The 23267-nt window shown below is 32.5% G+C and overlaps 2 long non-coding RNA genes across 2 annotated transcripts; one reads left to right on the top strand and one right to left on the bottom strand.

Annotated features, from left to right (window-relative positions):
- Window positions 1-544: 544 nt before the first annotated feature.
- LOC118191888 (uncharacterized) lies at window positions 545-16870 on the bottom strand. Its single transcript, XR_015041079.1, has 2 exons — window positions 14374-16870; window positions 545-1470 (listed from the first exon to the last, which is right to left on the bottom strand). It is a non-coding gene; the product is annotated as an uncharacterized LOC118191888 (long non-coding RNA).
- A 491-nt stretch (window positions 16871-17361) lies between these two features.
- Window positions 17362-19806, top strand: LOC146997028 (uncharacterized). Its single transcript, XR_015040989.1, has 3 exons — window positions 17362-17443; window positions 17834-17880; window positions 19759-19806. It is a non-coding gene; the product is annotated as an uncharacterized LOC146997028 (long non-coding RNA).
- Window positions 19807-23267: the final 3461 nt, after the last annotated feature.

Here is a 23267-nt window from a genome sequence, read left to right as displayed (position 1 = left end):
TATGCGTAAGGTATTTTTGTGTTGCTTGCATTTAAGAATTAGTTACTATTTAAAGTTAATTCATTATTAAAAACTATATTTTTGTCATTTAAAAAGTCTTTTTAACATTGAGAAAAATCTCCTGATTTCTTAAAAAAATTCCTGATTTTTGAGTGTCAAAGGTTGGCATGTATGTATTTCTCATGCCAGTCTAAATGAATATTCATCTAATTTCATGTGAAATGTTTTGCATTTCCACATGGACTGTGTCTGTCGACAGTATTAACCTATAAACTGTAATAAATAAAAAAATATTTCTTTTGAGTAGTTATTAAAATCTGAACCCTTTCATTTGACCCACCTTTTTTTCTTTCCTGTCTCATTCAGAGTTATTTAATAAAACTAAAGTCCATATAAAGAAAATGCTCTCTATATTGAGTATGTACTCCGCTCAATTGATAAGGGGATAGGCAATTTAAATAAACAGATAGCTGCTGATTAAATATGCGGTATACTATTAAATATATTTATGAATGTGACAACTTAATAAAAATGTAAGAAAGGCTAAATTTATTGGAAACGCATTTATTATAAAAAATTCATTTTTACACATGTCTTTCAGAGAAAAAAACAGAGATGCATTAAAGAATTTTGTCAGAATTTTAATAAAGACTGTAGATATCTTGAGTCTGTGGGAAACTAAATTTGTTACTTGATAGATGAGGTTATGGGAGATTTTCCCCAGGTTTCCCTACTGAATGTGCAATAGCTAAAGTTAAAAGTCTATCAACAATGTATCCCCGTCATGTTCCAGTGGATTCAGTTCTGAGCACCATTCCATATGGTCTGTTATTTCCTCCTCATGTATGAACTTGAATGAACTTGGCCATTTTGATGTGTAAAAAAGGGAGGAATTGCCAGTGGCAGCAGTACAAGAAATTACCAATATTTCAAGAATTTCTCGAGTGTTGCATTCTGTCCAGATCAGAAGTCATTGATTAGACGTCTGTGGGCCAAATCTGGATTTCTTGTTGAAGAAAGCTTGGCTGTGCGTTAGTCAAATATCATACTTTTTAAGAGCAGTTTCTTCAAGCTTTAAACTGCTCTGAAGACAGAAATGCATACGACTAGCCCACACATGGAAAGACCTTTGTAAATTCTTTGTGTAAGCTTCTTGTAATAGCCAGTGGAAGCTTGCTTTGCAGCTGGGTGGCATTTTGTCTTCTGTTCAGAGGCACCATTATTTTTAGAAAATGAGGGTCATTCTTTGAAGTGGAAACTTGTGAAAGACATTGACCAATATGCCTATAAATGCTTCCTACCTCTTGGAACCAGGTTAGGTAATTACCTCTTAGCTCACTGAAATGTTGGATGCTAGGATCTGTTGGCGACTGACTTTCCATCTTGCTGTGGCTCATCACATGTTGTTTTAACACAAAATCATTTTGACTCAGGATTCTGATCTGAAGTGGATGCAAAAATCTGCTGTTACTACAATAAAGATACAAGATTTAAAAGACACAGATACAGATTTAAAACACACACTCCTTTTAGACATTCAGGTCATTAAAAAAGTATCTTCATTGTTAATTTGCATTTTAATATGCTTTCTAGGCCTCTCTTTCCAGTATGCAAGTAATGAATTTTATTTCAAAGCAGTTCAGTAAACAACGTTTTAGTGAACTAGTTTGAAATAAAATATATTTTGAAAAATTTTCTTCTGTTGACCAGCACCTCCAGTATATAAGTTTCCAGTTTTTGTGGCCCATAGGCTCTACTTGCATTGTGTAAAACTGTACATGAAGCCCCTGTGTAAGAGTATATATATATATATATATATATATATATATATACAGCCCCTACAGAGTAATATACAAGGTGTTTATAAAGTCCCGGTTGACCCATTTTGATGTTTAATAACTCATAAAATAATAAAGATAGATTAATTTATTCAAAAGTGGTCGTACCAGCCTTGAAGGCGATTCGTTAGAGAGACATCCAAAAACTGCATCAACACCGGAAATCATCGGAAAAATACAAGATATGGTATTGGAAGACCGTCGATTGACTGAAAGAGATTTAACAGAGGCTTTAGGCATTTCATTGGGCACAGTGAGCAATATTTTGAGTGTTAATTTGGATTTCAAAAAACTCTGTGCAAAATGGGTGCCGCATTCTCTAATGATGGAGCAAAAACACATTTGGATGCGACTTTTGCGACATTTGGAGTGTTTTAAGAAGAATAAAAGCAACTTTATCCATCAATTTATCACAATGGATGAGACCTGGATCTACCATCGTAATCCTGAATCAAAACAGGAGGCTAAGGAGTGGTGTGAATCCGGCTCTTCGGCGCCGAAGCGAGTTTGTGTGCAAAAATCAGCCAAGAAGGTCTTAGCATCAGTTTTTTGGGATGTGAAAGGAATTTTGTTCATAGATTACCTTCAAACTGGCAAAACAATTAATTTGGATTATTATTGTAACCTTTTGAATCAATTAGACGAAAAAATTCGTGAAAGAAGACCAGGATTACAAAAGAAGAAAATCATTTTCCACCAAGATAACGTACCTGCACACACAGCTCAAAAAACCATTGCTAAAATAACTGAATTGAAGTACGAATTGTTGCAACATCCAGCCTATTCACCAGATTTAGCTCCCTCCGACTTCTGGCTCTTTCCACACCTCAAACAATATCTCCGTAGAAAACAATTTCCTTCAAACGAAGAGATAATAGCTGTCGTGGAGGGATATTTTGCAGAGCTGCCGAAAAACCAATACAGTCAAGGGATCCATAAATTAGAAGACCGATAGAATAAGTGTATTGAAGTTGAGGGAAACTACGTTGAAAAAGTCATTTTTACAAATAAAAATTGGTTTCTTCATTTCCGTTCCGCGAACTTATTGAACAACCTGGTATATATATAGCTATAGTCTATATAAAAAAGGGTATTCCTTTATATAGAATGTACCCCCTTTTTATAGTGTATACCCTCTTTTATATATAATATACCTTTTTTAATATAGAGCATACCTACATATATAGAGTATAGGTCCTTTTTAGTATTTCTTTCGGTAAGCAAACGCAAATACAAGTGCAGGTCTCTTGTAACAGTAGAGTAGTGTAAGCTTAGAAAACAAAGAATATACAAGGTGTGGCTATTAATTTCCAGGACTGCTTTAATAACACCAGAACAGATGATGTGAAAAAATGTAACCTTTTAATATGTTTTGAAATAATTTCCATTTGCCGTAACACACTTCTGTGCTCGGCTGTATAAGTTGTGGAAACAACTTTTAAGGTCCTCTTTCGGAAGCCTCTTCAATGTCGTCGTCACGTTGTTCTTGATGTCTTCAATTTCCACAAAGCATGTTTCTTTCGTCACAGTTTGGAGTTTGGGAATTGTTCGATCATATTCTTTTGACTTGGTCCCCACAGACTTCTTTTTGTTTCCCAAATTCAAAGCTGTGATCAAAAGAACACGGTTTGTGGATGTTGAAGACATCAAGAAGAACCTGATGTCGACATTGAAGAGGCTTCCGAAAGTGGACTTTAAAAGTTGTTTCCACAATTTATACAGCCAAGCACAAAAGTGTGTTACGGCAGATGGGGATTACTTCGAAACATATTAAAAGGTTACGTTTTTCACATCATTTGTTCTGGTTTTATTAGAGCAGTCCTGAAAATTAATAGCCACACCTTGTATGTATTTAGGGCTTATATAAAATTTACTGAAGTTTTCATTTAAATGTAAACATAATTTATACAACACTTTAATTTTGATTTTATTCTTTTCAGTACAAAGAACTGCACTTGAAATTGAACATGATTGACGAATGGGAGGAGCAATTAGAGGCCCTCATCGAAGCAGGTAATTTAGAGTAAAAATCTTTTTAGCATATGCTGGAATCTTTCATGTATATTTATTGTTATTTTCTTCTTTTTAACTCGATGGTTAGTGCATTATTTTCCAATTGGCTTTAGTTAATCTTGTAATGGTAATAAAAGTTTCAGTAAAATCAAGCTGCTTCAGATGCATTGAACCTTCTTAGATTTGAACTCATAGAATTTTACATTACATCATCCTTCTTCTAAAGAAGTATTTGTGCTAGAGACATAGAATAAGAACTTAGTTCCAAGAAGAATTAAGCAAACTGTTTTATTGATAAAGCTTTAGGTGAACAAAAAGCATGATTCTGTTCATGTTTTAAAACTCTGTGGCTTCTTTGCAGTCAGTTAGCAGAAAGTTTACATTTGAATTTAAATTCATTCAATACTGGTTGGATGCTTGCAAAATTGATGCTTGCATTGAACCAATGCTTGCAAAATAGGTTCATAGTTGACAGGAATGACATCAGTAACCATTTGATGTGAGAAAGAGACTGGACAATTTTTTTGCACCATTCACATGTGATGCATATCAGTAGTGAATTGACCTATGAAATAAGTGTTATTAATTTGGCAAGGGGGAAAATTGTTAGACTTTTGTGAGTGCCTTATGTTCTGTAAACACTGTAAAGCGCTTTCCTTCAAACAGATATCTGAAGGATTTAATAGTGTCAAATATTGTAAAAACCTCTCTGTCCAATATATTATATTTCTTTTCATTATGACTCAATTTTCTGGAAAAGTATCCTAGTGGCTCCCATGTATATATATATATATATATTTTTTTTTTTTGTCTGGGTGGACAGAATTTGTAACTTGTGCCATAAGCTGTTTACAAGACTCAAAAGTGTTTCAGTGTCTTTTGACCAAAGAATTTTCAAAAAATGTCAGAGTTCAAAAATAGTTTTTGTCTTCAGAAAATCTTGGATAACTTCAAAAGGAATGATTCTACAGGTACTTTCATCAATTATGTAACCTAAGAATTTTATGCATCCTGCATTTAGGAAGGTTGACAGTCAAATTATACTTTTTTTTTTCCCCTTATAAAAACTTCTTTGATATAACGGATATATTCTTTGAGAGATGATGAAGGAATCAAAATATTGTTTCTCTATATAGTAAACAGTAATTTAAATGTGACAAAATTTGATCTAGTAATCTTTTGTGTAGTTTGTGTAGCCTTATGTAAGGCAAATGTTATGTAGTTAAACTGAAATAATCCACAAGGAGTAACTATTGCCATTTTTGGTATGTCCTCTTTATTCATTGGTACTTGGTGATACACTTTTTTGAGGTATAATGTAGAAAAAAATAGCGTTATTGTTTAAAGTAGATGTAAAATCATATTGATGCCTCATTGGGCAATTATCTGGAATGGTGATTGAATTTCATTTACAGTAGTTGCAGCGAGGTCGTAAAGACCCATCTGATTTTTTTACCATGTGCAGAGGGCTACTCCATCAGCTTTTAGAAGGACTACAAATTCCTTTTCATACTAAATAAGCAAAATCTGCTTTTGGAGCAGCCAGTTTGTGAGGCACTGGGCATCTAGTTTTATTAAGTGTGTAATACCACAAGTATTTGTATCCAAAAGCTGTTTTAAAACATCTTAAAAGAGAGAATCATATTTTTAGGTAAATAGCTAACTATATGTAAAGTTGGTAAAACTAATTTTGGACAATATCTCTGGATATCTTGCCATCTGACGCAGCATGAACTATCAACTGTTTGGGGGATTTCAAATTAACAGCTTGGTTTCTGTTGATTATTAAACACCAATTTGCAAAGAATTATTAAGCAGTGAGTAAAGAATTATTAAACACCAAATTGTATATATGTACATAGTGTTTAGAATGACTAATCTAAGCAATGAACACTGAACATACAAAACAGATGGTAAGAGAGGTTCTCTGCACTCCACCAGAGATAAGATTGCTGTTGGACATGCTTTAGAAGGAGAAATCAGGACATGATGACTATGTTGAAGAATTGAATAGAAAAATTCTACAGCTTCCTTACCTACCAAATCTTCTGTTTTCCATTCCATTTACCAATCATGTCTTTATGTTTTGAGAATGCCCAGAGAATCATGTCTGTAAGTTTTGCTGACTATAAATTATGAAAGCGATGGCCTTTTATGTATGATGTTCAGTATCTCCACTACAGTCTTGCTGAGTTGTTATTTTATATGGGACATTCAAAATATCCAGACGGTTGACGTCCATGCTTTCCTCTAAGCTTTATTCCTTGGAGAACGATGGCCTTTCAAAATGGCTCTCCCTACTTTTAGGTTTGTTTTTTCCAAGAAGTCCATTGAAGGTCCTTTATGGTTACAAAACAGAACATTGTATCAGGCTTTCTTCATCCCATGGCATGAGCAATTAAACTATTATTGGCATGAACAATTAAACATTTGTGAGGCTATTTGATGTTCAAACTTTTCACTTGAAATTTGCCTTCAATTCCGCTTTCGAAACTAGATACTGCTTTACAGAAGCCTTGATTTCCATCAAATGCTTCCACTCTATATTGTGTACAGTGTGTTAAAAAGGAATTATCCAAACTAATATTAATAAAGATGTTCTCATATAAGAGTTGTTCTTCCCAGACATTCTTATTATCTTGTACGCCATCTGATTTTATACACTACAAAGTCCGAATTCTGGACTTGTCGAGACTTCGACGATTCCGGATTTAGGATTTTTCCAGATATTTGATCATCAATTTGAATCTGGTAAGATGGCATGCAGAAATTATACAATTAAAAATATGAAATCGTAATTTATGAAATAAAGAACAATTATGATCTAAAGGGTATCAAAATTTACAAAAAAAAGCTTAATATTTATTTTTTTACTTTATTAAACGTTTCTTTCAGTGTCAGTTATTTAAGTTGCTTCCACAAAAAATTCAAAAAGTTCCTTTTTCTTTTTTCTTATGTCATATACAGTCGACTTTCTAATGCCATACATAATTTTGAGACAGATATGTCTTTATCCATTTTTTGCAGCAATTCCACTTTTTGTTTTGTTTAATGGGCATCGAAAGATGGTTTCGCTTTGTAGATCCATAGGCAGCCCCAGAATTGGAAACTCTTTTCGACATAATCGAAAGTTCAAGCTTATTTTTCTAAAATTTAAATAACAGTCTGCAAAAAATAATAAGCTGCAACAAATTAGAAGATTAGAGAGCAACACAGTCTATTACATTAACTGAAATGCTTTGGAATCAGTAAAGATAATTTTAGTTTAGCTTAATAGCATCTGTTATACATTATTGGCTGTGTATTACAAGATTGGCAATGAAAGCCAAGTTGTTTCGCTAAATTTGTCTTCCTCCTACTCCGTACTGAATTAAACCTGAATTTTATTAGTTATTTACTATACCTATGTTTATTTCTTGTACATGCTTCAAACTAATCCAAGTCCTGAATAAATAAACTCCCACATATACTTAAGGCTTTACCTAGGGCCGGCGCTCGATACCACCCGGTGCAGTCTCTTGGGGTCCTAAATTCTGCTACAAAGCATCTTCCCAAGTTCTAAATTTCCAGCATGCCTAAACTTTGGATCCCAGTGCTTTTTCTAAATCACAAATACTTCTCATCCCTTAATTTTGCCACTCGGTGCTTCCCCGAATTCCAAAAATTTCGTCTTCCTTAAATTTTGCTGTCCGATGCCAACATAGTAATCTTTTGGCCTGTGAGTTTCATTAACAAAATCTATTTTTAGCATATGAAAAGAAATTTTTGTTGAATTTTTCCTCATCAAAATTTCTTAGAACATTTAAAAATTTATAATCATCGCCAAGCCTAATGTTAGCATAAAGGGTTGCCATACTCTTAATATTCAATTACTAAGTTTAGACATCACAGCATGAGTTATTATTGAAGCTGTCATGTATTGATAAACATGTGGTGATGAAAGCAAAATATAATAAATAATGACTCGCCAGGCCAGCGTCAGGGATATAAAATAGGTGAATGTTTCGGTTTGAGATGTATGCCAAGCAGATACTCAGCTATGGAGCCAAGTTATTAATCTCACAAATTTATGCTTACATGATTGTTTTTCCATAACGAGATTTTTATTTAGTGCCTAAGTGATATTAAGAATTGAAATTTTTAAGTGAAAAATCTCCACATGTTTTATTATGGAAGGAAAAATCAAATGCGCATGTGTAAAGCGTACCAAAAAAAAAAAAAGAAAGAAAGAAAGAAAATTGTTTGTGGCTTTGAAGACCAGATTTTAGATCATTCCGGATAATGGACGTCCGGATTTCGGACTTTGTGCTGTACTCCGTCAGCTACAAAAAAGAAAAGTAAATAATTTTTTTAACAAATAGTGGTGAATACACTAAATTTATACCATTCACAAGAACACACAGTATTAGTTTGACCCTAGGAAGCAGTAAAACACACAGCAAAACTGTATTTATGCGAGTTTTGAGAAGCTTCAAGCAGATTTCAGAAATTTTAATCGAAAAGTTTAAACTTATGCGTTCCTGCAGTATTTGTACATGCAAAAATTGTTAGTCTTGAAGAGTCACTGGGAAGTACATAGATTGGGAACTGCTGATTTAGAAGTTAGAATTTTATATCTAAATTATGTTTCTGTTTGTTGGAATTTTACATACTGTATGGTGTCTAACATAGAGAATGACTATTGTCTGCCTTTTCACAATACGAGGCCATCTTTGTTTCTCTGACTCTGGCCCCCCCAAAAAATGTAACATGTTTGTAATTGGTTTTTAAGTCACAGTAATATTAATAATTTATTCTTCAGTTAGTCTCCAAAAAACTTTCATTTCCTCTTTTATATAAATTAACAAATTCTATTTGTAACTATTTCTCTAAAGCAGCAGCACCTTTAAACAAAAACCCTTCGCATTTTCAGTGTTTACTGTTGTTTCTGCAGTTTTGAATTTTGTATGTCACCAATTGCGCTTGTCATTGATATTTAAAACCATTTCCGCTATATTTGTATAGAGATAATTTAAGCATTATTTTTTTCATAATCAGTACATATGTTTCTTTAAATTTCAGATACCTTGATTCTTTTTTTTCTTTTTTTTTACAGAGGATGCAGAGACTAGAAGGCATGTCTTTCAGAAGGTTTGTATAAATATAATGCAACTTTTTGAAGACATTATCCATTTGATTTTCTGTAAATGTTGTTATTGAAGAGGAGTAGCCTCAAACATAAATTGAATTTGGCCAAATGCAAGATTTAAAAGCGTCTTGTTGCAAATAATTCTAGCATGTTGAATTAATGACTAACTTACTTACTTAAGTTAAAAATAAACAGTTTTCAATTTATTTCAAAGTATTTCTGGCTACAGATTTGAGCTGCAATGCCTAATAACCATCAGTCAATCTAATTCTTTTTGTATTGATTTTCAGCTGTGCGGAAAAAATGTTCATTTATAAATCTACACTCAAACAAAGTAATTTTCCTTATTGCAAAAATTCACAACTGAGGATATTTTTTTTGATAAGTATGAATAAAATTTAGTCATATCTGTAGCTTGAAATGTTTGAAAAAATGTATACAAATAAAATATATATATTTACATGAATTATATTAAATGAATTAATTCTGTTTCTGAAATTTTTTGGGCAGTTCTCGTGTGTATTTTTAATAAGGAAAATAAAGTAAAAGTGGACTATGAATCATTAAAATTTTGAACTTTCTATTCAAAGTCTTGTCATAATAATGCTTATTAAATTGCTGAGAATATATTCCTGAGCCATGTGAAATTGGTTCAAGGGAGCATGTGCAGCCGGAAGACCACCAGTTTGAGACAACTGCCTTGGAAAACCTTTCTTTCTGTTAATATACTTTGTTTTAAAAGAGATTATCAAAATGAGACGTTTTATTGTGTTTAAGATTCAACACTTACTGTCCCACTAAAAATTCAGGACAGGCCACATTATTTATTCTATTGTTATGATTTAATGACTAAAGTATAAAGCAGTTGATGCAATTATTAAGAATATTGTTTCTTTAATTTTTTAATGTAAATGATTTAAATAAAAATATATTTAATTAATGAATTTTCATTTAAATGAATTGGATTAAAATGTTAAATAAATTCTATATTAATTAAAATGTTAAATAAATTCTATAATAGAATTATATAACTTTTTTTTTTGGCATCATGTGATACTGTGCAGAAGCCCTGGTGTAATCAAAACTCACTCTCTCTCTCTCTTTTTTTTAATATATATATACATTTCTTCTAGTAAGCAAACACAAATACAAGTGAAGTTTTTGTACAAGCAAACTGGTGTCAACTATTTGAAAGCAAAGAATATGTGTATAAGAGATTATATGAAGTGCAATATATTGCACATATATAGTATAATAATATATATGAAATATATGCAATGCTTTCAAAGTTACTGAAGTTTTTATTTAAATCTTAAAAAAAAAAAAAATATACAGCACTTCAATTCTAATTTTCTCTTTTTCAGATCCTCAAACTCTGCAAGACATGCCAGTTACTTCTCGAAAGAGTAGTAAATGGAGGTAATTAAGAGATTTTTTTTTTTGGCTTATGCTGGAACTGAATCTTTTATATATATTTATTGTCATTTTATTCTTTTTTAACTCGATGGTTAGTATATTATTTCCCAATTGGGTTTTGTTAATCATGTAATGGTAAATCGTGTAATGGGACTTCGGCTGTTCCAGATTAGGGTTTTTTCCGAATTATACACTGGTGTGCAAAAATTAAGGACGAAGTCGAAAAATTAGCATATCAGCTGAACGAAGAGGCAGAGCGGACAGAAAGAACAATCAGGATATTAAGTAAGGTGATGTACGGTAGCACATGCACAGATATGTAGGTAGACGTAATGGGGGAGTGTCTGAGTAGTATAAAGCATGTTGTCGGTGTAAGATCAGTATTTCTGGCAAAGAGATTGCATGCCCTATAGCAGTTAAAATCACACCGAGTTACTGCCTCAGCGAGAAATGGCGAATAATCAATCTGTTAGATGACATCTGGATGCTTTTACCCGACGTCGAATCATTGGGAAGTTGAAGGAAGGCCGCAGTGTGACAAGTGTGGATGCAGATTCAGAATTGCTCACAGCATCATTTAACGACTTTGGAGACAATTTCAAACTACAGGAACAGCTATCCGGGGGTTTAGTAGTGGTCGTCCACGAGGAACCACACCCGTACATGACCGGTATATTGCCTTACAGGCCAGAAGAAACAGGCGGGAGAAATTGCTAGACACACGACACAGGCGACTGGACGACCAATAACGCATTTTACCGTGGCCAGAAGACTGCACGGTGGTGGTCTGTTTGCACGACGCCCTGTACGGTGTGTACCTCTAACGCCTGTCCATCGGAGAAGGCGTTCTCTGTGGTGCCGGGAACACCGGAATTGGAGAGACAATGAATGGGGAAGAGTACTCTTTACAGATGAGAGCAGATTCAGTCTGAGCAGCGATTCTCATTGCATACTCATCTGGAGAGAGCGGGGAAGTGGCAATCATCCCTCGAACATCATTGAAAGGGACAGGTATGTAGGTGGCGGTGTTCTCGTTTGGGGAGGCATCATGCTTGGTAGTCATACAGACCTTCACATCTTCGACGCAGGTTCAGTCAACGGGACCCGTTATTGTAATGAGATTCTTCTTCCATATGTGCGTCTTTTTAGAGGAGCTATGGATCCGCAGTTCATTTTCATGGACGACAATGCACCATGTCATCGCACAGTAGCTGCCGAACAGCACTTAGAGAGTGAGGATATTGAACGTATGGATTGGCCGGCACGATCTCCAGATCTCAATCCCATCGAGCATGTATGGGATTTTCTAGGCAGACGCTTGGCAGCTCGTACCTTACCACCAGTAATGATTCCAGAGCTTCGATTGGCGCTGCAAGACGAATGGGCAGCAATGTCTCAACAACTCATTGACACCCTCATTCTCAGCATGGGCAGACTCTGTGAAACCTGCCTAGCAGTCAGGGGAGATCATATCCCCTATTAAAGACCGGATGTTTCTTGCTGGACACCCATCACAGGGATGTTTCGGCCTTCAGTCACATTGCGCTCCATGCTACTTTTTCAATAAAGCTCCTTTTTAATCCCTCTGATTTCTCTTTTAGTAAGTGTTGCTTACATTACTCATGTCCTTACGTATTGGGGATCTTACGGTATTAAATGTGTTGATTTGGAAAGCTTTTGTACAAAGTTATATTGAAAAAAACCGTCTCGTCCTTAATTTTTGCACACCAGTGTAGGTCATCAGTTTAAATCTATGATCTATTAACAGTTTAAATCTAAATCTATTATCTTAAGATGGCATGCAGAAATTATAAAATTAAAAATATGAAACCGTAATTTATGAAATAAAGAGCAATTATGATCTAAAGAGTATAAAAATTTGCAAAAAAAAGCTTATTATTTACTTTATTAAGCATTTCTTTCAATGCGCGCATGCGTAAAGCATACATTACGCATAGTCGAAATCAGAAAATTGCAACCAGGAAACTATTTGATGTGTATTCGTGATATTTGTAATGACAAGGAATTTGATTTAAATCATATGAAAGGCAGAATACATCGAGATGAAATACTACATTTAGTAAGGAAATATAACCTGAATAAAATAAAAGCTTCTGCCCTGAAGATAAGAAAAGTGCTGACAGATAAAGTTCCAGTTCATTGCCCCCCCCCAGAGCAGTGTGAAATTGATAAACAGATTTCGAAATGGTTGTAGAAACAAAGGATATGCCTTTATCCATTTTTTGCAGCAATTCCACTTTTTGTTTGATGGACATCGAAACGTGCTTTCGCTTTGTAGATCCTTTTATGGCTCCAGAATCGGAAACTCTTTTTGACAAAATCAAAAGTTCAATCTTACTTTTTATAAAATTGCTCTAACAGTCTGCAAAAAATAATAGGCCGGATCCAATTAGAAGATTAAGGAACAACGCTATCTGCAACATTAACTGAAATAAATAATTAGATAATTTTAGCTTAGCTTATACTACATCGAGATGAAATACTACATTTAGTAAGGAATTATAACCTGAATAAAATAAAAGCTTCTGCCCTGAAGATAAGAAAAGTGCTGACAGATAAAGTTCCAGTTCATTGCCCCCCCCCCAGAGCAGTGTGAAATTGATAAACAGATTTCGAAATGGTTGTAGAAACAAAGGATATGCCTTTATCCATTTTTTGCAGCAATTCCACTTTTTGTTTGATGGACATCGAAACGTGCTTTCGCTTTGTAGATCCTTTTATGGCTCCAGAATCGGAAACTCTTTTTGACAAAATCAAAAGTTCAATCTTACTTTTTATAAAATTGCTCTAACAGTCTGCAAAAAATAATAGGCCGGATCCAATTAGAAGATTAAGGAACAACGCTATCTGCAACATTAACTGAAATAAATAATTAGATAATTTTAGCTTAGCTTATACCGTCCATTATACATTAAACGCGCATGCGCAAATGTATTATGTGCAAGCGTAAAGGCATTATGCGCATGCTTTAACGCATTATGCAGATACGCATGCACAGAAACTTTATAGCTTTGAGGTCCGAATTATAGATCATTCCGGATTAAGGGCATCCGGATTAAAGACTTTTGACTGTACTTCCTTTTCAAAGATAATCAAAATGAGATGACTTATTGCATTTAAGATTCAACATTTTGACTGCTATTATTTGGCTGCAAAAAATAATAAGCCGGATCCAATTAGAAGATTAAGGAACAACAGAATCTGCAACATTAACTGAAATAGATAATTTGATAATTTTAGCCTAGCTTATACCGCCCGTTATGCATTAAACTTGCACACATAAGCGTATCTTTCACATGCATAAAGGTATTACGCATGCGCAGAAAGTTTGTAGCTTTGAGGTCCGGATTATAGATCATTCTGGATTATCGACGTTCGGATTACTGTATAAATTTCATTTATATAAATCATATTGATAACTAATTCTCTAAAGCAGCAGATGTCATTCCTTTAAACAAAAACCGTTAGCATTTTAAAACAGTGTTTAACTTGTGTGTAAACAAGTAACTTGTAACTTTTTTAAGAATTGTTTCTGCAATTTCGAATTTTATATGTAGCCAATTATGTCACTTTTGCCATTGATATTTAAAACCATGGCCACTATATTTGTATACAGATATTTTTCAGTAAGAAAACAAGCCTATTTTTTACTTGAAATCAGTACATATCTGTCTTTAACTTTCAGATAATAGCTTAATTTTTTTTTTCAGAGCTTCAGGCAGAAATGGAGTACCTGATGAAGGTGTGTATAATTATGATAAACTTTTCTATGATATTATCCATTTTATTTTCTGTGAGCATTATCATCTGAGAGGAGTTGTCTCAAATATAAGTTGAATGTGGGCCTGATGCATAAAACCGGCTTATTCAAAATAATTCTTGTTATAAAATTAACAAACAGAGTAATGGCTAATTTTTGGACTTTATTAACAAAAAAGGTAAAGAGAACTTACATACATCTTATTGTTTACATGACAGCTTTTAGAATGAAGAAAATAATAGTGATGCCAGATGCATAAAACATAATAATACAACAAAACAATGATGCCACTTAAACTGCACATAATACCAATTAAATGCTTGATTTTCAACAATTCTAATGATGTTGAATTAATGGTTAACTTACTTACGGTAAAAATAAACAGCTTAGAAAATATTTCCAAGTGGCCAAAACTTGAGTAGAAATAATGACAACTTATTCCTCTTTCTTTTATTTATTAAGCTTTGCTTCAGCCTATACTGAAAAACATATATCTATACATCAATAAGTGAATTTCTTTATTTTTGGCTACTGATTTGAGCTGCAACACCTGATATATGACCATCAGTCAGTCTCATTCTTTTCTTATTAAATTTCAACAGCTCAGAAAAAATGTTCACACGTAAATGTACACTCAAATAAAATTATTATTCTTATTTTCAATAATTCACAACTGAGGGTATTTTATATTTTTGATAAGAATGAATAAAATTTTGTCAGATCTGTAGCTTGAAATCTTTGAAAAAGTCTCACTTCCATTTATGAGTATTTTTGAGTGATTCCCATATTTGTTTTGAAGGGTAAGCAAAATAATGTAAAAGTGGACTATGAATCATTGAAACCTTGAACTTCATCTTTAAAGTCTTGTCATAATAATGTTTATTACATTGCTGAGAATATATTCCCAAGCCATGTGAAACTGCTAGCCAGCAGGCCACCAGTTTGAGACAGCTGCCTTGGAAAACTTTTCTTTTTGTTAATATGCTTTGTTTTAAAAGATTATCAAAATGAGACATTGTATTGTATTTAAGATTCAACACTTGACTTCCACTCTAAAAGCTCAGGTCAGGCCACATTATTATATTGTTATGAATTAATGAACTAAACTATAAAGCAGCTGATGCGATTATTAAGAATATTGTTTCTTTAATTTTTGATGTAAATGATTTAAATAAAAATACATTTAAATAATGAATTTTCGTATAAATGAATCGGATTAAAATGTTAAATATTTTTATAGAATTATATAACTTATTTTTTTTTCCACTTTTGAAAACTGCATAAAATTTCTCATGTTAGTCTAAATGAATATTCATCTAATTTCCCATGAAATGTTTTGTTATTTCACCTGGGCACTGTCTGGTGAAAATCTCAACTGATAAACTGTAATAAATTTAAAATGATCCCTTTTGAGCAGTTGTTAAAATCTGAACCTTTTCAATTCTTATCTTTCTTGTTCAATGTTTCTTTATTTAATAAAACTGGTATCAATATAAAGAAAACACTTTGTAAATTGAGTATGTACTCTGCTCAATTGATAAGGGGATAGGTAATTTAAATAAACAGACAGCTGCTGATAAATATGTGGTACACTATTAAATATATTTATGAATGTGGGAACTTAATAAAAATGTGAGAAAGTATAAATTTACAGGAAACCCAACTATTATAAAAAATTCATTATTATACGTGTCTTTCAGAGAAAAAAGAGATACACACTAAGGAATTTTGTCAGAATTTTTAATAAAGATTGTAGATATCTTGAGTCTGTGGGAAACTAAATTTGTTACATGATAGATGAGGTTATGGGAGATTTTCCCCAGGTTTCCCTACTGAGTGTACAATAGATAAAGTTAAAAGTCAATCAACAGTGGATTCAGTTCTGAGCACCATTCCATAAGCTCTGTTATTTCCTCATGCGTTCAAGTTAATGAACTTGGCCATTTTGATGTATAAAAAAGATGGAATCGCCAGTGGCAGTAGTACAAGGCATTACCAAGATTTTAAGAATTTCTTCTCTCTGCATTTGAGCCATCAGGAGATCCATTCTGAATGATGTAGAAGTCAGTACATCCATATACGCTGAAACAAACCCGTTATTTTCAGCAAAACGAGCTTTTTTTAGATTGTGTTGCACTAAATTGTATTGAGTGTCGCATTTTGTCCAGATCAGAAATCATGATTTAGCTGTCTCTAACCAAATCTGGATTACTTGGAGTAAAAAGCTTGGTTGGGCATTTCATCCAGTTTCAGAGTTTAGTTTTTTTGTATATATATGTGCTATATGAATTTCAAAATTTTGAAATGTTAGAAATTTCACCTCTCAGTTTGTGCTCCAGCTCTACCCAGAGCACTCAGCTCAATTCATCGCTCATAGTACCACCTTATGTGATTAAGTTCAGTTTCTTCAAACTTTACTTCAAGGCACCTGAAAATACATTTGTAAATTATTTGTGTAAGCTTCTTTTAACAGCCACTTGTAATAGCAAGCTTTTTTTGCAGTTGCGTGACATTTTGTCACCTCTTCAGTGGGACCATTATTAGCAAATAAGGTCATTCTTTGAAGTAGTAACTTGTGAAAGACATTGACCAAAATCTCTTGGTACCAAATTAGGTGGCTGTTTCTTAGCTCACTTGAATGTTGGATGCTAATATCTGTTGATGTCTGGCTTTCCATCTTGCTGTGGCTCATCATAGGATGCTTTAATGTGAAATCCTTTTGACTCGGGACTCTGATCTCAAGTGGATGGAAAAATCTGCTGTCTATACAATAAATGGTACATGTATATAGGTTTAAAAGAAACATTCCTTTTAAGAGACTTTCATATCACATTAAAAAAGTGTCTTAATTGTAAACATTGTGTTTGCATTTTAAACAGCTTTCACTGCCTGCTTTTTCATTATCCAGAGTAATGAATTTCATTTCAAAGCAGTTCAGTAAACAACACTTTACTGAATTGGTTTGAAATAAAATATATTTTGAAACCTTTTTTTCTGTTGGCCAGCATATGTACTGTATGAGTTTCCAATTTTTCTTACCTATAAGCTCTATTTGCATTGAGTAATGCTGTGCATCTGTGTTAGAGATTATATGAAGTGCAATAAAATGCTTTCAAAGTTACTGAAGTTTTTTGTTGAATGTAAGAGTAATTTATACAGCATTCTAATTGGAATTTTATCCTTTTCAGGTGTTGAAAAAGGTACTTGGATTTAAAAAAGATTTCGATGATTTCCTGATGAGGGAAGCAGATGCCCTGCTGGATGCAGGTAATTAATAGTAATTTTTTTTGGCATATGTGGTAATTTAATGTTTAATATAGTGTCATTTTCTTCTTTTTTAACTCAATATTTAGTGTATTGTTTTCTATCTGGCATCTTGAATGCATTTTAATATGTGTTTTTGTTGATCATATTTTGTTAATCATACAGAAAAGCTGATGGTACAGATAAAGTATTGACAATTTAAAATAAATTTCTGTTTTGAATTGTTTATAATTTTGGTTTTAATTAATTAATTAATTTTTTAAATGAAGTGCCTTTCCCAAGAATCTATTTCTTTGTTAGATTCCATGTTAATGTTAATTTTTTGTTGAATATGCATTTTTGTTAAACGTGCGTCATACATACAGGAAAGATTGATTTTTTTTTTATTTAAAGGAAAGGGACCTTATCATCAGGAAAGAGAGCCAAAAGAGGAGAATGAGGTAATTTTTCAATTAATATTTTTCTAAAGCATATATATCTAAAAAATGCATGAGTTTTGACTTATTTTAAACATTCGAAGTATATTTTAATTGCTGCAGCTGTATTTTTAGCAAAGAAAAACTTGGTACTTTTTACAAGTATTGTATTTAGGAAATCCTTAGTAGATTTATTATTCATTTTACTATGAAGACTTAAACTAAAAAAAATTCTATTTTTATAAAACGGGAATATTAGTAGTTCTTAAATACCATAATCTTACCTAAGCAGTTTCTCTTTTCAAATTTTAAAGAAAATTTAGCTTACATTTCTCATGATTTTAAGGCTTTAGCAGCATATATTTTGCTTTAATGTCAATTCTCATGCACTTGTGGTCAGATGTTGGTTGTACGCACAGTTGTATATGCTGGTTGTATGCACAATTGAAATTTTGAGTACTGGCAAGTACATTAATCTTCAACACTATTTCATTTTTGTAAAAATCTCTCTCTCGGTGAACAGAAAACTAGTGTCGTAACTGTAAATGTTGTTTAGAAACCTGAAGCATCCTTAATGGGGATTTCTACCTAGCTGCAGGTAGTTTGAGGCTAAAATACTACATGGTACCTTTGTTTTATAGACTCCATAGAACGTCTTGTTTTATCGAAAATAGTGCTTTTCAGTGGTATGGTAATAATGCTGTACAATATACAGTACACTCCCGATTATCTGCAAAATTGGGTGGCGTGGCCGCCATGGATAATCCGAAAAAAGCTGAAAACGGGAATAGCAAAAGAGAAAACAGTCATTCCAACTTTGAAAAATCGTTTTATGTACAATAAAATGTAAAATAAACAGCAGTAAATGTTTAACTAACACTTAATATTTTAGTATATCACTCAAAACTAACCTAAAATGCATTTTGTTAATGAAAACAGAAAAGTGCTTTGTATACTTACGAGAGGCGTCAAGGATACACAGAAAAATTAGTACATATGTACTGTTCTAATACTGTAATGTATTATGTATTTACAAAAGCATAACTGTAAAACTACATCTTTTTGAAGAAATCAGTTATTTGTGTATCTGAACTTTTAGGGAATATATTTCAGAATGAAATGTATCATTGTCAGTTCCATTTAATTAAAATTCTGAGGTCTTTCATGTGGATAAGTTCTTCATAATGTAGCATAGTATAACATAATGCAGTGGTTTATGTAGTCTAAGAACTTAGCCCTAAAGATGTGTAAATAAGTCAATCCTAATGGAGTCTATGCCACACCTGAATACTTTAATTATTAGTTTGTAATGACTGACACAATGAGTCGTATGTGGAACTGCCTTTCTCAAAAGACTTCATGAAAGATATGAAGGGTATTTTTTTATTATTTAGTGTTAATAAAAAGATGTTTGTAGGTATTCTGTTGTAATATCTTATTTGACATTTGTTATTGCTGCACTGATCTCATAGATACATATCTGATGCCTTTTAATTTGATTCTGCACAATGTTTTTCGATTTTAAGCACACAGAATTCCAAATGTGTAATGCTGTTTGAATGCTTAATGAAGCTATTGTGAGGTCAGGAAATATAGAACAAAAAAACTGTATCAAAAGTACGCCCCATTCATCAGACTCCTGTTTTCATTCTCCTTTCAAAGTCCGATGGACATAACTCAGGACAAATGCACACAAAGCTGTTTAAAAAAACTCAAAAATTCACATCCAGCAATGCAGAACTTTTCATAATTTATATTAGTTTTTAACTTAATGTCAGTATCTCATAAAAATTGGCATACTGCTTTCTCAAGATTTTTGACATCCGATTGTAAATGTAAAAAACATTTTTAATATGTGCAATAACTGTTGAAAATTTCTAAATATATTTGTTACTTTTGCAGGTTATAGCATGGCCTCTGAATCTTCTACCTCCTGCTCTATCGTCCGAAGTAAGTTTTCTGCATTGTCAGATATATATATTATAAGAAGAACAATTAAATATTCATCAATTCAGAATCTGATTGATGTTTTTAATTCATAATTTAACTAATGTTTTCCTCAAGATTTGACTTAGCTTTTTTATCAGTAGTCAGCTTAGTGTAAGAGCTTTTAGTAGACATCAGTGCTTAGTCATAATTTCCAAGCTGAAGATAAGTCTCGTTTTATTGGAAGCATTATTTTGTTATGTTAATGTTTAAATAATGTAACATTCTTTATGGTTATTGCAAGGAATCATTTCTTTTTAATAGAAGGTAATTTTGAGGTGTGTGTGGATGAGTTCTTTATAGTGTTGCATAGTTTAGCAAAATGTAGCAGTAAAAAATATAAAATAATAGCCTAGAAATTTCCTCTTATTTCTTTTTTATAAGGAATGCATAATTTTCCTAAATAGAAATATGTGAAAAAAATTTTACATTTTTAAATATATAGTCTTTTACATTTAAAAATGACACAACAGGAATATTTGGGTTATTTACAACATTTTTTTAAGTGGAAGTATATATATCTGTGATAAACAGACAAGCAGTTGTGCAAGCAAAGACCAGGGAAGAAGTTTTGCTAGATTTTTTGATTGAATTTTTACAACAGAATCTTATGTGCAGGTTGGCTTAATATTTGGAAATTTTGGTACTCTGTTAAATGATTGCTGCTGTTCCTTTAAGTATTGTTTTCTTGCACTTTTTCCAGTGTTGCAATAATAACAATTCTATTTTCTGTTGTCCTGTATTTTCGTTTAGTAAATATTTCATACATCGAATACTCTATATTTCATAATTTCATTTCTTGTGTTATTGTGGACTTTAATATTTTACCGATATTTATTAAAAATTATGAGTTTAAATAAATATAGGTAAAATATTGAATTTTATTCTTGTTTTATTTTCTTTTGTCATTTAGAAACATTTTTTCCATGCCATTCTTTTAGAAAAAGAAGCTCAGTTTTGGGAAATGACAATACAGATGTGTGGTTTTATGATCGATGGCTAGTTACCATTATGACATGAAAATGCTTTTTTAAAATTTGAGAAAAAATAATAAAAATTTTGAAATAAATTTTGTTTACTTTTGAATAGAAGCACAATATAACAATATGCACATAAATGACACATAGGGTACTATTTTTGTTTGGAATCTGAAATCTTAGTGAATAAACTTAGGGGAGTCTACTGTGAGAGAATGATAGAGGAAAACATTTGCTTGGGTATCATTGTATCATACACCAAGAACAGCTATATGCAAAAGAACTAGGATTTGACCGCCTAATGAAAGTAGTGAGCGATGTAATCAATTTTATTCCCTCACATGCTTTTTAAACCACAGTCAATTTAAGGAAATCCTAGAACACACTGATGCATCACATAGTGATCTCATTTATTGCTCTGAAGTACGATGGTTGAGCCGTAGAGAAGCTTTGAAAAGGCTTGCTGATTTGATTGATGAAATAATACAGTCAAAAGTCGTTAATCCGGACTCATCGGGACTTCGGCCATTCCGGATTATCAATTTTTCCGGATTATAGATCATCAGTTTAAATCTGGTAAGATGGCATGCAGAAATTATAAAATTAAAAATATGAAACTGTAATTTATGAAATAAAGAACAATTATGATCTAAAAGGTATCAAAATTTACAAAAAAAAAAGCTTAATATTTATTTGTTTACTTTATTAAACATTTCTTTCAATGTAAGTTGTTTAAGTTGCTTCGTTTTATGTGATAATACTTTCTCTTTAATTCTGTAAACAGACATAATTTCTTGTTCAGTTACAAAGTTCTGCTGTTCAAGTCCTATAATTGCTGTGTCGAGAATACCGACTAATTTGTCAATCAAAATTTTTTCATTTTCAATAACCTCTGTGTCACTGTCTTCACTATAGGAAGCGAATTACAATGACGAGGAATTGGATTTAAATCATATCAAAGACGGAGTACATCGAGATTAAATACTACATTTAGTAAGGAATTATAAGCCAAATAAAATAAAAACATCTGCCCTGAAGATAAGGATACTGCTGACAGATCAACTTCCAAATCATTGCGCGCCGCGGTGTCCCCCGCCCAGAGCAGCGTGAAATTGATAAACAGATTTCGGAATGGTTAGAGAAACAAAGACTATGCCTTTATCCATTTTGTGCAGCAATTCCACTTTTTGTTTAATGGACTTCGAAACATACTTTCGCTTTGTAGATCATTTACATATTAGTAAATATATATCGGAAATTCTATTTGATATAATCGAAAGTTCAAGCTTACTTTTATAAAATTGCTCTAACAGTCTGCAAATAATAAGCCGGATCGAATTCGAAGATTAAAGAACAACGCAATCTGCAGCATTAACTGCATTAGATAATTTTAGCTTAGCTTATACCATTCATTATACATTAAACGCGCATGCGTAAATGTATTATGCGCATGCACACACGCATATTCGCAGCCATAAGGGTCAACGCGACGCATGCGCAGAAAGTTTGTAGCATTGAGGTCCGGACTATAGATCATTCCGGATTATGGGTGTCCGAATTAACGACTTTTGACTTTACCATTCCTTGATGAAAATGGCAAGCAAATTAGGATGCTAAAGGAACCATCTTTTAAGTGTGACTTAGCATTTTTAGTTGATGTGAGAGCTATTCTGAATGACCTAAAAAAAAAAAAAAAAAAAAAAAAAAAAAAAAATGATGGGAAAAAAAAACCAATTCATCAATCACCTGGCCAATGCAGTATCTGCTTTCAAACTAAAACTCCATCTGTTCTCAAAGCAACGCTTGGCTGTAAAAATTTTGTCAATTTTTTTTTACTTGAAGAAACTCAGAAAATTTTCTAGATAAACAACTGGCTTATTCAGATCAAATAGAGAGGCTGCTTATTTCTTTTGAAAAGCGATTTACAGACTTTGAGTTGCATGAGGTTAAATTTAAACTGGTCAGGGATCCATTGTAGTCGAAGAAGGTCCAGAAGATGTTCAATGAGAACTTATCGATTTTGTAGTTGAAGAAGGTCCAGAAGATGTTCAATGAGAACTTATCGATTTACAAACTTCTGACTTATGCATATCCAGATTCCATGATTTAGATATTCTGGACTTTTATAGAACTCCACCTGCCGAATTTTTGCACTTAAAAATAATGCAAGCAGGTTTGCTTCCATGTTTGGTAGCACATATATTTGTGAACAAACATTTTCTCTTATGAATCTAAAAAAAGTCAAAATTAAGAAATAAAGTGGCAGATCAACACTTGCAATGTGTGTTATGAATATCAACAACTAACTTTAACCAAATATATCAAAAATTTTTCATAAAATTCAGTCTCAACCATCACACTAATGTATTTAACTATGTAATATATATGCTAACTTGTACACATTTTTCTTAAAATATTTGTATACAAGTATTAAATTCTCATGCACAA

The sequence above is a fragment of the Stegodyphus dumicola genome, chromosome 5 (assembly GCF_044657685.1).
Source record: "Stegodyphus dumicola isolate Sdum_Otavi_A_Nest chromosome 5, ASM4465768v1".
NCBI lineage: Eukaryota > Metazoa > Arthropoda > Arachnida > Araneae > Eresidae > Stegodyphus > Stegodyphus dumicola.
This window is presented reverse-complemented; position numbering and strand designations above follow the sequence as displayed.